This window comes from Monomorium pharaonis, chromosome 5 (genome assembly GCF_013373865.1).
Source record: "Monomorium pharaonis isolate MP-MQ-018 chromosome 5, ASM1337386v2, whole genome shotgun sequence".
Lineage (NCBI taxonomy): Eukaryota > Metazoa > Arthropoda > Insecta > Hymenoptera > Formicidae > Monomorium > Monomorium pharaonis.
The window spans coordinates 12,971,436-12,989,437 of record NC_050471.1 but is presented as its reverse complement, the minus strand read 5'-3'; positions in this window follow the sequence as shown (position 1 = coordinate 12,989,437).

The window sequence follows — 18,002 nt, the reverse complement described above, 5'->3', positions numbered from 1 at the left end:
CAGACTTTATAATATTTAACTAAACAATATATAGTTAAACCTTACAATATACAATCTAAGAAAATTTGGGGTGTACTTCCGAAAAGCCCATACCTCCGATTTTTTTAATACTCTGGATTCTTACGTATTTCGACGTGCTGATTACGAATATAATAGTGAAAATTGGCGCAAATTTGATTTTCATGGCGAAAACCTTGAAAAAACCATAAAAATTATGGTTTTTTCCATTTATCTCCGTAAATAATGAAAATTTTGAAAAATACTTCAGATAAAAGTTATAGATCTCATCGAAATACACATTTTATGTTCTATTGATTTTTGCTGTAAAAACAATAGTTTTTGAGAAAAACGACGTTAAATGTTCAAAACTTTATATAACTCATGTAACACAATTCGAGTTGTTGTGAGCGTTTGCTCGTTTTGGGAATTCTTTCCCGTCGGTAGTTGGGATCGTTCTGCCTAAAGGGTTGGGACCCAAAGGGTGATGGTTCGGCTCGGTGTATAAGAAAAAGAAGACGCTTCTTACGTGCTTGCTCGTTGTCTTTATTTCTGTTTCTTGCGCTTACAATCAGCTGTGACGGTGTTAGGTATCACTCGCGATAAGGTGTATAGTACGCGACGCGGCTCGGACGTTGTTATGTTTCTCTCCGCTCGGTCACGGCGTGGTCGCGTTTATATATTATGATATGTGACACAATTTCGGGGGCCAGTGACCGGGCGTCGATAGCTTCCGCGAGGCTAAGCGTTTCGACATCGGAACGCGGTAGCCTTGCGGTTTGATTTTGCAGCGTAGGGCCTATTTCTAGGGCGATACGAACTGCTTCCGAGTGCGCTGTTGTAATCTCACAGAAGTTAATTGAGGCTTCCGTGAGCGCGGCGGATTCTTGTGCGTCTTTCGAAAAAGGTGCTTCTTGCAACGTCTTTCGAAAGATGCGTGTCGCAATTTTAATAGATATAGTTGTAATCGGCTTACAACAGAGTTTTATTAGTTAATTTTATTAGTTAATACTGGAAGAAAGTGAGCTTTGCTCATGTGTTTTCTGTACCATTGGAATTTTCCATGCGAAGCATGATCCACCCATTTTTAGGTGTGGTATAAGTTTTTGACCATCACTAGCACCAAAATGGTCTTGATAGTGGGGAGGGGACGGGGTCCGCATACAGTAATGGTTTGTGACTTTCCACGCGGAGCTCCCTACTCCGGCTAACCCCCACTTTCAGCCATCTGAGGCCCCTACCCGGAGCGGGGGCGTAGCCCCCGCGGAGAGGGGGGCCGACTACTTCCACCTAGTAAATTCTGCCACCTGCGAGTGAGAGTATAAAAATAAACTGGGAGTAATTGACCTCTTTCTCTTTTCCACGCATAGCGAGGTCCACTCACACTCTCCCCCTGCCTCGGGGCGCTGCTAGATCCGCTTGTATGAGCGGACTGTACACGTATAATTATTAGAGTGCTGAAACTCTTTGTATTATCTTTTTAAGTAGCTGATAAAATGGATATAAAATATAATTTATTTAGTTTAAATTCTGTTTTATCAACTAGAGAAAAAACTCTTCAGTGGTTGAGAGATGTGGGTCTTATTCCAACTGAAAGGTATTGTCCGAAACACAAAAAGAAAATGACTTTATATGAATCCCGTCTGTGTTGCGGAGAATTTATTTGCCAAAAAAAAGGTAAATATAACCATTCTGTAACCGTTGCAGAAAACACCTGGTTTGAAAGATGTCATACTTCGCCGATGACTTGTGTACTTATTACATACTGTTTTTCTGTAAATTTTACTTTTGAGCAAACTTTACGAGAAAGCAGTGTAGTTGAAGGAGAGATTGTATCTTCTGAAACTGTCGCCGACCGATTTTCATTTTGTCGAGAAGTATGTTTGTTAAGTCTGGACCAAGAATTTGATCAGGAAGGAAAAATTGGAGGTAATGGGATTGTCGTGGAGATTGACGAATGCAAAATCGGTCGACGAAAGTATCAGAGAGGTCGTGTAGTTGAAGGATCTTGGATCCTTGGAATGATCGAGCGAGGACATGCTGAAAATTATCGGCTTGAAATTTGTCCCGAAAATAAAAGAGATAGTAGTACTTTAATAAATTTAATAAAAAAACATGTGGCTATTGGGACAACAATCCATACTGACTGCTGGAAGGGATATCTCGATTTGAAACTTCATGGATATCAGCATGCTACAGCCAATCACTCTGAAGAGTTCGTAAACAGCCAGACTAGAGCACACACTCAGAATATTGAGTCATCATGGAATTATATGCGTCGTTTCTTAAGTCGCGGTGGTGTGCATAAAGATAATTTAGCTGATCATCTTTCAGAGTTTTTATGGCGGCGTCGTGTGAAAAAATTAAAACGTGATCCTTTCGAACAATTAATCACGGATATTAGAACCGTTTATCCTGGGACATTATGAATTTATTATTGATTTATCAGTGCAGAGCTTAACATTTTTTATTTTATCAAACAAATACCTTTATTTTTTAATTTTCATGCGGTAATTTCGCTTTATTTTGTTTTTTTTTTTGTTGCAAACTATTTTTTAGTTTTTATGATATTGTTTTTTCGTTTTTTAGAACAAACAGGTTTATTTTTCAGTTTATATGAGGTTGTTTCATTTGTTCTATAACGAATAGTTGTTTAACTTAATATTTAAGTTTTAGATTTAGATTTAAGGTTTAGATTTAGGTTAGGTTAGTACTGTACCACTTGTACTGTACCACATGGGTTTCTACCACATTATTATCGTATTATCTAAATAGTAACATAAAAATGGTTGGGTTAGAGTTAGGAAAAAAATGGGGAGGGGGTGCAGGGGGAGGGGCGGAGCCCCTCCCCCGCCCACGTGTTCTCTGCACAACTCTTTGCGAATGTGTACACGTTGCAATGTGTACATAGGTTTGCGACTTTCTTCGCTAAACGAGATGTTCGTAAAAATACGTTCAATTCACTGTTCAGTTGTATGAATTTTGTTTTATTTAAATATGCAGAAAAACGTGCATTTAAAAGCACAAATAGTTCAATGCAAAGTATTATCCGTTTTAAGCAAAAATATTTATAAGACTTTTTTTGTTAATAACTTTTTAATAAATCGCGTCCGACGGCTAAAATGTTTTAAAGGTCACTCAGGAGGATAACCTTGACAACATTTGTCAAGGTCAAGGGGCTGGGTCCCGTAAAGTGAATAATTACCATAAAATTAACTAATAAAACTTGAATTGTGTTAGATGAGTTATATGAAGTTTTGAACATTTAACGTCGTTTTTCTCAAAAACTATTGTTTTTACGGCAAAAATCAATAGAACATAAAATGTGTATTTCGATGAGGTCTATAACTTTTATCTAAAGTATTTTTCAAAATTCTCATTATTTAGGGAAATAAATAGAAAAAACCATGATTTTTATGGTTTTTTCAAGGTTTTCGCCATGAAAATCAAATTTGCGCCAATTTTCATTATCATATTCGTAATCAGCACGTCGAAATACGTAAGAATCCAGAGTATAAAAAAAATCGGTGGTATGGGCTTTTTGGAAGTTTATCCATTTATTCTAACAAAAATGAAAACTGTATAACTTATCTGATTATGCAAATTTCCCTCTACAATGTAATCCACGATGTACTCCACGACGTAATATGCATAATTATGTACAACACTAATAAAAACTAACTCGCCGCTAACCTCGCACACGTCAACACGTCTCTACTAACACCTCAAACTGTCACTCGATCGACACGCGGCGGCGCGAATTCGATTATCTTCACCAATTCACGATACACATGGTGCGTTCCGTTTCATGGCGCATGGTGCATCGTTCATCCTTGTTGTCAAATGTGTGAGCACAAAAGATAAAGGAGGATACAACAGTACAAATCCCCACCATTCGTCCTAGGCACCGGCCGACGACGATAATAATGACGACGACGTTTCTTAAACCAAATTTACTCTTGAGCGAAAAATTCTAATCGCGATATCTCCGCTCGTAAGTCATATAGCGGAAAAATAAAAACATTTTTATTATATAAATCGGATGTAAGCTATCCATTAAGCTTATTTAGAAATCAATCAATTAAGTCGTTATTGAGATCCGATAACTACGGTCTTCTCGCAAACGACGTCTCGCGTAAAAGAAGCACGGTGGTGCCTCGCTGCGCATACACTTGGCGCGAGGCACTACCGTGCCTCTTGATATATTCTTATGATTTTTAACTAACACATTTTTATAAATTTTTCTATTTTTGTCACGTTTTAGTTAATTATTAGGAAAAAGAACGTGTTACACTTTCATTTTTAAGAGGCAAAATCGGTGTAAAAAGAAACAGAAGGAGGAGAGAAATAGATAACGATAATAGAATAGAACAAAGACAGTTAAACTAAAAAGTATTTCTAGAATGTCTTGTTCACTTATGACATCAATATATATTGCAGCATATACAGGAATTGGACAAAATAATATATACACTTAGGAAATATACTGATTGTTTTATTAATAAAAAGATTGCCTCTCATTTGTCTTTAATACTGATTCTATCCTTGGAATAGAGTCATATAATGTTTGAATAGTTACCAATAAAATGTACAATTTTCTTAAGCAGAACATCATTCAATAGCTTATATAAGTATTGAAAGAGAAAATTTGCTTCTTATCCTATTTTCCAAAATTATTCTGTGTTCTCTAAAATTTAAACATTTTTCCTGGCCGATGCAATTGCATGATTAAAATATCATTGAATTATTGTGAGCAGTTTTGAAGCCCAGAGTGAGGAACAGATTTCTTCTTTTAATATCTCTTAAACAATTGGAACATGTTTTTCTAGAACAACAGTATAACATTGTATTTGTTAATATTGAAACATTGACGGCATTACAACAAGGATAAAATCTATATTAAAAACAAATGGTAGGCTAACTTCTTATTAATAAAACAAATAGTGTATTTTTCAGGTGTTGATATTATTTTATCCCCTGCATAAATAAATAGTAATATCTAAGAATATAATTAAAGCGCATTTTTAAATATACGCACACAAACATACATATCCTAAAATAAAATGCGCTCTAATTATATTCTTACAGATAACAAATAACTTTACATCTATTTTAAAAGATTCAAGTTATTAAGTTGATTAAATGTTATATTACTTAAAGATTTTGGTTAAAATTTTTTAAAGGAAAGTCAATTCATAACGTATCTACAACTTAAAATATGAATTTCCAGCGACACAAGTAACACAGCGAATCGTTACAGTCTTGTTTGCCAATGTTAAACAAAGATGAAATCACTATGTTACACAGCGTCATTTACATCTCTCTGGAAAGCACTCTATATGTAATATATACGTTCTATTATGCTAAGAGACATAAATTTTTACTTACATATAGATAGACCAATCAACCGAAGCGTGTTTCAAAGCCATCTCTCTACCAAACGACTTCATCAGAAGACAAAGCTGTAACACGTCCATCGAAGAGGCTCCTTCAATCCATCGACAATCGCGGATGCGGAGATCGACAATGACACCGGCGACCTACGAAGCATTCTGGAGGATACTTCTACGAATAAGACAGATTATATTAATTATTCACAAGAATCTCAACACAGCGATTACAACAAAATTTAAATCCACAAATGTCCACAAACACATCATTACCATATATTCTACCTATATTAACTAATCCATACACAACACTTCCCACTTCACACACAATTAACAAAAACACATCATTACACACATCATATACTCCACCTACATTAACAAATATATACATTCAACTTCACACACAATTAACAAAAACGCATCATCATACACATATGTTCCACCTACATCAACTACATACACAACGCTTTCCACTTCACACACATTAGACAACTATGATAACAATAATTTTTCAGATTCTTCTGCACCCATTTTGACAGATACACGTACAGATGGAGTCATTTTTAATAATAATGCACACGAAACTCCATTTCAGACAAATACGAGAAGCTGTACAATGCACATGCAACAACATTGTTGACATGGAATGTCAAAAAATCTGTCATATTTCTAGCAGCAGTTTGTCGACACCATCAGATATTACAGAATCTGTGTGAAGTCTGTTGCCTTTTTGGTATCAGAAATTTATAGCAGACTCTGCGCGTAATCTGGTTTTTCAGGTTTGGCTATCTGGGTATATACAAATAAATATATTTTGAATAAAATCGAAAATTGCTTATGATATTTACATACAAAGATATTGTCATTTCATATTTTATTAAACCACGATATTTGCACCGCTCAACAAAAGAATATAATCAGAGTAACAGTTAAATCATCTCCATAACATAAAAATGTATTATTAATATATTTATACTCACCCAAAAGATAAAAAGTATGTCTCCGGTTGTGTAATTGTTTTAAAATTGGTAAAAAATTGCAATTGTTCCAAATATAGCTATCGTGAGTATATAGCTTCCTGGATATTTTGCATTCACATGAATAATTTTCATATCACTGTCACTATCTGAAAAATATATGTAATTATTATACACACACACTACACATAATTTATATGATCACAGGGTTTTTGTATCAATTTCATATTTCATATTAACAATTTATCTAGTATATAAAATTAATTTTACAATTTTGTATTTACATTATACGTTAGTAACTTACCAGTTGAACATTAATCGAATGGTATCCTTTCCTATTCACATATATATATTCAGGATATTGTAGATGATGTGTAGGAGGTGCAACAATTGCTACATGGATACAATCAATGCACCCTATAATTCCTGGAAATTGATATTTCTGCCAAAACCTGTATGAAAAAAATCATTTGTATAATAAGTTTTATTCAATCGATAACTACATTCTTCAATTTTCTGTGTGTGTGTGTGTGTGTGTGTGTGTGTGTGTGTGTGTGTATGTGTGTGTGTGTGTGCATGCGTGCATGCGTGCGCGGATTAAATAAAAATAATGAATGAATGAATAATAAGTATAAAACTATTTTGGCTCCACGAATTAATCAATTAGTATAATTTTGCCTGTACGAGCCTTTCCGCGTTGTTTGTGCGAAATTATAAATAATACTGTGTAACACAATCAAGTGTATTACATAATTACAAATATTGTACATACATTTAACCATTAGTATTACATATTTACATATACGTTTCAATCCTCGGTATGAATCCTCTTTAGTATGATGTCTTCTGTATATAAAAATTATGATGTCGTATTCCCTCATCTCTCGTTGTATTATATGTAAATATGTAATACTAATGGTTAAATGTACAATATTTGTAATTATGTAATACACTTGATTAGTGTTACACAGTATTATTTATAATTTCGCATAAACAACGCGGAAAGGCTCGTAAAGGCAAAATTATTCTAATTGATAAATAAAAATAATTCCTGCTGACACTAATGAAGTGTTAACATAACGAAAATTAAAAATTTTATATAGAATTTTGTTTCAACTATATAAATTCAACTTTACAGAAATAAAATATACATCTTATAAGCAATGCATTTGCTTGTTAATTTTTTAAAATTTATGTCCTTTTAAATCTATATAAATGTAAAAATAGAAACGAGACACAAAACTTTGTAATAAAAAGTATCATCATTAATAAAATAATTCATACCATATTTATTTAAAAAATATTTACCCATCTCTTATATGTTTAATTTCTTCTAAAGTTGAAGGGCATTTAACCCATCTATGTAGTATTCTTGGTTGATTTAAAACTTTTGTTACATTATTTATGCATCTGCTCACAGATAGTTGTTATTCAGCTATAGATTAGACTAATAGCTGAATTAATGTTATACCCTATATCTGTCTGATAACTGCCAGATGCCATAAAGCGTATAGCTGTTACAATCTATAGTAAAAAATTAATTTAATAACTACTGTGTAAATGGTACAATATTTAAACAATCACATATAAGAAACAATTAAATAATTTTATTTACCTGTGTGGTTATATCTAATGCTGATAATCGTCTTGGGGGGTTGTTCATTAATATATTCCGACACAATATTACATACATTTTCAGTTATCCTTTTATTTACTCTATATGTATAAGCGAATAAAATCCTTATTGGATAACTCAAAAGGATCATTTCTTGCATGAAATACTCGCCTTACCACTGCTCTTTGTTCGACTTCTTCGAGAAGTTGAACTGCTTCTAAATTTATTAAATTATTAATATTTTGCATGTTTCTCTAAATCTGTAAAAGTAGATTATGTGCAATTTATATGGTCTTATTACTGAAGCTAGCGGCCAATGTAATAATAATGTGTTGATCTTGCACTAAATGAATGTCTCAGCGGAGACTGACTCACTCTTGTGACGACTGGCGAAGTGTAAAGAACGAAGTGTAAAGAACGAAGTGTAAGAATAAAGAGTTAACCCGTAAGTGTTTTATTAGATTTTTCTGCACCTTCCAAAACAAAACGTCAACAGGTTAAGAGCCCAGGACGATTCCACTGCGCCTAGACAGCTAGTTGGAAGAAGCAGAAAATAAAAAGAAGTACTGGAACGTTCTGAACGACGAGGCTAAGTGCCAGTCTGGAACGTTCTGAAAGACGAGGCTTAGTGCCGTTTTTTTTCTGAAAAGTAAGGTAATGTGAAAAACAAATCGCTCCCTGAGCATGTCTCTAGGAACGATAAGGGCTTAAAGAATCTAATAACCTGGCTGTAGCCAATACATGCAAAAATTAGTAAGTGCGCAACATGCGCCACGTGGCTAATGGCGGCGAAGGCGGCACATGTAAATCTGCATGTACGACTGTTTGACCGACGAGCCTAGATCGATAAACCGCCGACAGATAGCATAACGACAAGTATTGAACGATTATCGGTATAGTTGTATCGACGTGTTACAGGAAACGATAAATCTAAAGGACAGTTGCCACTTAACGAGAGGTCACTTTCCAACAAATCATGTCGATGGTTCGGAGAGTTCTAGAGCGATGCAGACGTGCGTTGCTTCTAGAGACAACTGAAGAGATGGAAGCGGAAGACAAACTTGACGAAAGTTTTTTTCACTGTGACTTTCTTGTCCAGTGAAACGATCAATCTAAGTACGTACTTTTTCCTTTTCTTCCTCCGTTTTTTTTTTTTTTGTTTTTGATTAATCGTGCAACGACTGTCGACGACCGTTATTTTTCACAATGTTAACGAGGTACCGGAAATGACAGTTTGAAAGTGAGAAACTTAACGAAAAGGATTGGAGGGAGATACGAATTTGTTCGTCTGGGTTGTTTTTGATCAGATGAAACTGTGTTCGTTTCTGAAAACTGGAACAGCTAAGCTTGTCTCGGAAACACACGGTAGTAACGGGTGTGAAAAAGCAAGTCAGCTTCGAGTCACTCCGACTTGTCTTCAGTCTCAGCGACTCGAGAGCAAGTTTTTTTTTGCACTTACGTGTAGAGATTATCAAATCAATACACACTTATTGTCTTTTCGTGTCAAAAGATAAACGACAAGTCTAAAACAAGAAGTTAACGAGAATGTCCAGGCAGAGAAACGTGTCAGGTAGAGGAGGCTCTAAAGGGAAACGTCATGGAAGCAATAATCCAAACTATAAATTTGACAGTCATCTGGAAGCCAGAAACAAACGGCTATTTAAAACCAAAGGAAATAACAACTATTATAAAACACACACAACTAAACAAGCTCGTAACGACAGTAAACGACAATGGAATAAAGAAAACGACAGTAATGCTTCAAAACAAACCAAGAACAAGAAAAATAGCATGAGTAGCCAGCAACATCAATCTCGGACTGGAACAAGCGAAACCCCGACAGTTCACTTTGCGAATAATCAGCAGAAAAATCCAGGTATGCGAAATTTTAGTAACCACATAAATGTACATTACTTTAAGGGTGAATTAGAGAGTATAAATCAATCTTTTTCGCCTATTGGTTGTACTTACCTTACAAAAGACAGTAATAGCTCTAAGAATGACGACGGTAATCAAAGGGACAGGTACGTGTCATTTATTGTAGACTCAGGTGCGACCGAGCATCTCACGAATTCAAAGGAAATTTTCAGTTCATTTAAACAGATTAAATCTGGCATCATTAAATGTGCCAATAAAGATAGCAGAGCAGATCTAGTTGCCGAAGGCAAAGGTACCGTTAGTTTGATCTCAACCACGTGTAACGAAAATTCGCTTAGACTAGATAATACTATTTACACTAAATCACTTTCCGAAAATTTACTTTCCCTCCGACGATTCGCGGAAGCGGGGCTGACAATTCACCTGAATGATAAGTGTGTAAACATCTTTGATCCCAAAACAAATAAAATAATAGCGACGGGCGTGTATGAAAGTCCCTACTGGTTGATCGAGTTTCGAATCGATACGAAAAATTCAAAGGAACAATATAAATTAATCAACGCTGTGGCTTTCGACACGAATTCAGTAGAAAAAGATCCGAAATTAAATAACGAGATAAACGCCACTGAAAGTAAAGAAACGACAGTCGAAATCGAGTATAAGAATCGCGAATCGGAAACATATGACAAACAAACATGCGAAGATAGTAGACTAAAAACAAACGATAAAATTATTTGATAAGACCCCGGTTGATGGATTCGAAGTAACCACTGATAATAATCACATAGTCGACAATTACATATTTTCGGATTTTGACACGCTAATCACGAAAAAGAAAATAACTAATTTAGACAAACTGCCGATAGTTGAATTACTCGAAAGTAACTCTCCTTTAGTAAAATCATACAGCGACTTTGTTAAAACAAATAAAGCTATGCTTTGGCACGTACGAATGGGTCACGCGTCTGTTAGTTATCTACGTAAGTTACAAAATATATGGAAAAATATCGGAGATCTGCAATCCGTAATTTTTGACGACAATATACGTGAATGTGAGATCCTGTGCACTTACTAAGCTAACAAAATTGCCTTTCCGGAGCGAAAGAAATAGAGCGACGCGACCATTGCAGATTATACATTCAGATGTGATGGGAAAGATTTCACCTTCTACTTATCCACATGGGTATCAATATATCTCGGTTTTTATTGATGATTTTTCGCGCTTAGCCTTGGCGTATCCAATGAAAACAAAAGACGAAACCGGCCATTGCTTAAAAAGATTTATAAAGAGCTCGCGAAATTTACTCGGCAAAAACGAAAAAATTTGCTATAAGAGGTCAGATAAAGGAAAAGAATACATGGGAGGTTATACAAACGATGTGTTAATTCGCAAAGGAATAGAGCGTCAACCTGCGTGCCCTGATACACCGCAACACAATGCAATCTCGGAGAGGTTCAATCAGACTTTGCAGAAAAGGATAAGATCCGTTATATTTGACTCAAAACTTCCGTCAAACATGTGGGACTAGGCCCTGGGAGCGGCCATCTTGTATACAATCGAACCCCCCACAATCAATTAATTTTAGAGCCCCTCTAGAAAAATTTGCACCAGACTTTCATTACGATGTAAATCAAATTAAAGATTCGGTTGTTTGGCTTACTGGACAATAACGAGAAAACCAGACTCCACTTTTAGCACGAGCAGTGCGCGGAGTGCTGGTAGGATACACTCGTTCCGGGTATGTATTTTTGAATCCAGAATCGGGAAAATTCTTTGAATCAAGAAACGTCAGATTTAACGAAAAAATTGTGTATGGGGATAAATATAAAAGGGATTCAATCCAAAATTGGTATTATCCTGAAATAAATCGCTCGGCAAACGAAGAGTATGTACGATTTGAGGAAAAAGAATCATTCGGAGAGAGGAAGAACGACAGTACGACGGTGGAAACGGAGGGAGAACACAAAAGAAAAAGAGGCAGACCCCGTAAACGGCGACTAGAAACGAAGGAAAAACAAACGGATGAGACAATCAAGAAACAAAAATTAGTGCAAGCAATAACACGAGAGCCTTATGCTACCCGAAGTCGGAAAATTATTGATACAAGTTTTGCTAAGTTTGCGGAAGTCACGACAGTTTCAAATAAATATGAATTCCCAACCCTAGAAGAAAAGTTTACAAAGACGAAAGACATTTCGGAAGATACAATATTACTGCTTACACGCAAAAATTAATAACGATCCCCAGACATACAGACAAGCCATACAATCTGAAGAACAAAACGAATGGATTAAGGCAATCAACGACGAATTGAAATCCATGGAGAGAAATGATGTGTGGTCCTTGGTGGATCGCCCAAAGGGCGGGAACGACGGTAGAAAGCCAAATATCATTGACTCAAAATGGGTGTTTAAACGGAAAAACAACAGTTCTGGAGCGATCAAATACAAAGCAAGACTAGTAATACGAGGATTCAAAGACACAAATTCTTATGACTTGAAGGAAACATATGCACCTGTCTCCAGACTAACACTTGTGCGAACGGTGCTAGCAATGATAAATTATTACGATCTCGAAGTATGTCAATTGGACGTAAAGACTGCTTTTCTTAACGGAACAATAGAAGACGACGTGTACATGGAAATTCCGGACGGGGTGGAAGTTTCAGACAAAATACGACAGTCTAAAGTGTGCAAACTTAACAAGACGCTTTATGGATTGCGAATCAGTCCAAAAAAATAGAACAAGAAATTTACCGAAGTGGCGAACTCTGTGGGATTGATGAATGACGACTGTGATCCATGCTTATTCACGTGGAACTCGGGAAAAACGAAAGTATTTTACTCATCTACGTGGACGATATGCTATTGGCAAGTAACGAGAAATTAAGGCGAGTAAAGACAGAATTGATGAATTCATTTGAAATGACTGACTTAGGGGAGCCGAAAAATTTTCTGGGTATGGACATCAAAAGAGATAGAGAAACCAAAACCACCAAAATTACTCAAGAAAAATATGTCGACAAAATCTTGACCAAATTTGGCTTCGACAACAACTTTCCGCGAAACACGCCAATGATAACGCGACAAGTCGCAAATCGTGACAGACGACAGCGCGAACAAGATGAAGGTAACGAATCTAGAAAAGAAATTCTTGATTTCCCGTACAGAGAAGCTGTCGGAAGCCTTTTATATCTGGCCGGCGCTATGCGTCCGGATATTGCTTATGCAGTAAACGTGTTAAGCAGACATCAAATAGATCCAACTGAAAACGAGTGGAACATGGTCAAAAGAGTATTTAAGTACTTGAAAGGTACGAAAACTATTGGTCTTAAGTACCAGGGACGACGGAACGATTTGTTAGCTTACTCTGATGCTAGTTTTGCCGACTGTAAATCATCGATTTCTACCTGTGACTTTGTGACGATATCTTGGCGAGCAAATAAACAAAGTTATGTTGCTCTATCTACTTGTGAAGCTGAATATGTAGCAATGAGCCAAGCCTGCCAGGAAATAATTGCCATTAATAAATCTTTAATACGCATATCGAACAACAGCTTTCTTCCAGCTATATTTCGGTGCGACAACAAGGCAGCAACGATCTGTGCGAAGACTAGCGGTGGAAACAAGTTGAGGCACATGACCGAAATTCATCAGGATTATGTGAAGGAATGCGTAAAGCATGACCGCATTGTTATTGAGTGAGTTTCAACTGTGACGTCCCCGTCAAATTAATAATTTTTTTTTCTTTCCTTTTGCTTTGCTTTTTATTCCTAACCATATTATTATTATTAATTACATATTAATTAATTATGTATTTAAATAAAACTACTATTATTAATTCACGAACAACATTACTATTATTAATTGTATTAATGTTACGTATTATGCATTATTTTCTATTTTTATTCTTGCGTACAATTATTGTAACGCTATTATTATTTTGCGTATGATTATATGAGTATTAAGTTGCGCCGAATATATTATTTTAAATACTACAATTCTATTATTAAGTTGTGTATGTTTTTACTATTAATATTTGTATGTAAATTTAGAACAACTAATTTGCGCATGATCCTAGCATTGTTAAGTTCCATATTATCTTATTAGCATAATTCCGCGATATGCGCGCGCTCATAGACTGTATTAATTCTTATGTATGCGTTTCTAGCGTAAGTAAGTGTGCGACAATAGAATAGGAAATTGTAAGAGCGACAAAGAAAGAAACAGCGACTGTACTGCGTCTCTACTCCCACTACTATTTCTCGCATGCGGCGCCCGTATTCCCACCATTACTATTTCTCGCATGCGGCGTCCGTACTCCCACCATTACTATTTCTCGCATACGGCGTCCGTACTCCCACTATTACTATTTCTCGCATACGGCGTCCGTACTCCCACTATTACTATTTCTCGCATACAGCATCCGTACTCCCACTACCACTATTTTGTAACACTCTGCTAATCCACTACACCCCCACCCTTACTGGTGCATCCCCAAAGCAGCGAAGCCTCGCGCTCGAGCGTTACGCAACGAGCCGCCAAAAAAGAGACAAGGGTGGGATATGCACGAGGAAAGGTTATGTAACGATATATATTCTTATGCAAGAGGACCAGAGCCTCAGATTGTGGAAAGATCAGATCAGATTTAGAACAGAGTTTAGAATTGAGTCGTCCCAATCCTCCTATTTCTTCCATTTCAAACTTAGTTTATTTCCATTTCCAACTTAGAATATTTCCATTTCAAACCTAGAATATTTTCCATTTCGAACTTAGAATATTTTCATTCTCTACCTTAGAATATTTTCCATTTCGAAATTAGAATATTTTCATTCTTTACCATTTCGAACTTAGAATATTTCTATTACAAACTTAGAATATTTTCATTCTTTACCTTAGAATACTTCCATTCCGAACTTAGAATATTTCCATACTTCTGCGTATGTTTAGAATATTTACTAGCGATCACTGATAATAACCGACGTTTTTATATTCAAATATTAATAACACCGCGCTGTAAATCCTGTGTTTCAATAATTTAATTGTAAATTTAAGATCGTAAATATACTGAATATTTAGTGAAACTCTTATTTCCTTTTATTCCAACAATTACCTCTCCTCTCATTCGAATTCGTGATGAACATAATCTTGGATATTATAAAACAAATTAATTTCAAGTCTTTACTCGAATATACACTCGATGAATCAGAGACTGTGAGTAAGAGCCATCGGTGCGGCTGACCCGCACGGTCTGCGACGACTTCAGTCCTGATTGATCGCAGGTTCGTTGTTGCAATATTAAAATAAGTACGAATTATTATTCTCTTCGTTATCATAAAAATATTTTCATCACGAATGCCGAAACAGCGACGTGGCGGACGTAAATACCAAGTTCGCAGAGTTAAACCACAATTATACCAGACATTACCTACTCACGGATTTCTCCACTACCTCGGTGTAGAAGGAGATTACGCGATCGCGGATAAAACCGAAACGCTCGTATCCTTGCCAGTTAGAGTCAGTGATTACAAATTAGTGCCTATCATTTTCCACGTGCCTCGCATCAGGCCGTCGGTCATCCCTGCCGAAGATCCGCGCTTTGCTGCTTACACCACTCGCCCATCGACAGAGAAGGACGTCCCTGAGCACATTCCGTACAAGCCAGTACGAATCTCCGTTGGAAAACGACCTATCGACGTGACACATATTCCTAAAGAGGATCTTAGATACGAGTTTTACGCCTCCAAGAATAAGGTAAGTGCTTGGATTAATTCGCAATACCGAACAGTGAACTCGGAGTGTCTAGAATCTCGTGAAGAATAGATCTCGCCATTTTTACGCAGCCACGTGGCTGAGCGCGCCTCGCGCCATTTTGCACCGCCGCGCGACGACGCCGTCGCATCGCTCCGGCTTCCCCACTACCGCCGTTGTAGAGAGCCGCCTACTCGAGTCAAACGTCTCCCCTCTACTCAGCGCCGTGATTTCTCTAATCATCGCGTAAATCTTAATATTAATATGTGCCCCGCGCAAATATCATGGGCGTGATTAGTCGCGTTTCTCCACGAAAGTATGAAATTCCTCTTCGCCCACGCGGAATCGCAAACGAGATAATTTCGTGCAATAAAGTCTTTCTTTTTCGGAATCGCCTCAATAATTTTATTCTTTGTCACGATTGCATTAGCGATCAATCCGACCCTAGCAGATACGACGAGGAAATCCGTCACTATATCCACTGCGGTACTAGTCCCATCTACGAAGAGTGCACTGAATGCTGCGTAATATTGAATACTACCGTCTCATACGACGATTGCCGCGCCTGCACCGCGAAATTCGAGTCATTTATAATACCTACCTTCTCCGCACGTCATCACACTCCTTTTTATAATACCGTGACCGTCGCACGGTCTATATCTCCTTATCGCCCTCACGATTCCGACGAAGACACCGAGTAAATAAAGAACAAGCAAGTTATGTGCCCCACGTTCGCTTTATTCTCGCTTTATTAACCCGAACGCGCGATCAGCCCGTTATCACGCATGGATCGCATCCGTTAAATGTTCTATTTCGCGAATCTATCAGCACCGTCTTGATGTAGAGCATATAATCTGTTCCGCGTGTTATATCCGCGCTTCCTGGGAAGTCCGCTCGTCCTACGTTTTGAAACGAAGACACGCTATACATATCGGATTTACTCAATGCTTCGACGCGTGTATTTTCTGTTCAACGCGTTTAACAATTTTTAGACATCTCGATGAATGTCTCATCTGTAGCGATATTTTAAACGATTTCATACAATATCTAAATCTATCGGGAGCAGATCCGTATAATTCGGAAAGACCGACGTTAATCGCGATTTCACAAACAGACGTAAATTCTTCCGAGTAAACGTCGGGAATAAGATTTTTTTTTTTGTGAAAATTGCCTGAATTTACTCACTACTTCATTTCCAGAGGAACGGTGGACCGCTCGACTCTGTTCCTCTAACCTTTTTCCCCCTCTTCTCCGGCTACGGGAGAATATCGGCGACGCCGCCCCTCCCGCACGCCCAGGACGTAACAACGAAAAATTAATGGGCCGATATTATGACAAAACCCTTATGTTTCGAAACTCATGCTCGTCTAAGGGATAAAATTTTAAATCACGACCGTTTTGAATAGACGGACTAATCATTAACCCTGATTATCGGAGCAAAATTGATTCAGGAAAAGGACAGAGTAGATGCCAAAAGAAAGATCGATGTAACAACGACTGGTATTAATACTTTTTGTTTTCTAGGAAACCAATGAATCAAAAGTGATGACTGGATAAATCAGGAAAAGAGTATGAACGATGCGATTTATGACAGCAAAATGATCGGAAACCAAAGAACGATAGCCAAACTCTAGGGTATAACATAGGCTAAGCAGATTTAAATAAACTAGAGTATGTTAAGTTATATAACGTTGTGTGTTAATTCTAAAGATTAATGTTCTGAAACTTAAAATAAGGATCTCACAAAATAACTGTGTACACTCATATAGCCTGTAATGAACCACGCTGTGGAATCTAGATTTAGTTGTTAAAATAAATCATAGTCAACCTCGGGAGGGAGTGTTGGAGTATTTTGAACTCTCCGCCAATTTTTGATGTACTCGCTTGATTCTAGTATTTTTGGGTCTGTTCCCCACTTCCTTGTCTCAGCGGAGACTGACTCACTCTTGTGACGACTGGCAAAGTGTAAAGAACAAAGTGTAAGAATAAAGAGTTAACCCGTAAGTGTTTTATTAGATTTTTCTGCACCTTCCAAAACAAAATGTCAACAGTTACAAAAGACAAATCAAATTATTTCGCAATTAATTTGCCATATTGATTTCTTTCACAGAAAGCTTCAATTATTAAAGAATCATTTAGAAAATAATGTTTTTCATTTTTTCCCTTCTTACCAAATTCTTTTTGAACAATACGGCTAAAATTATAATTTTAGAAAACAAACATATATTATTGATTCTTTAATAAATCAATTTAATACCCGTTTCACTGATTTTGAAATATTAAAAAGATTTAGTATTTTTTGAAAACCCTCTTACTGTGCAAATCGAGGAACAAAGTTTAGAACTTCAGGCAGAGCTTTGTGATTTGCAATGCGATCTTGCTCTGAAAGCACGG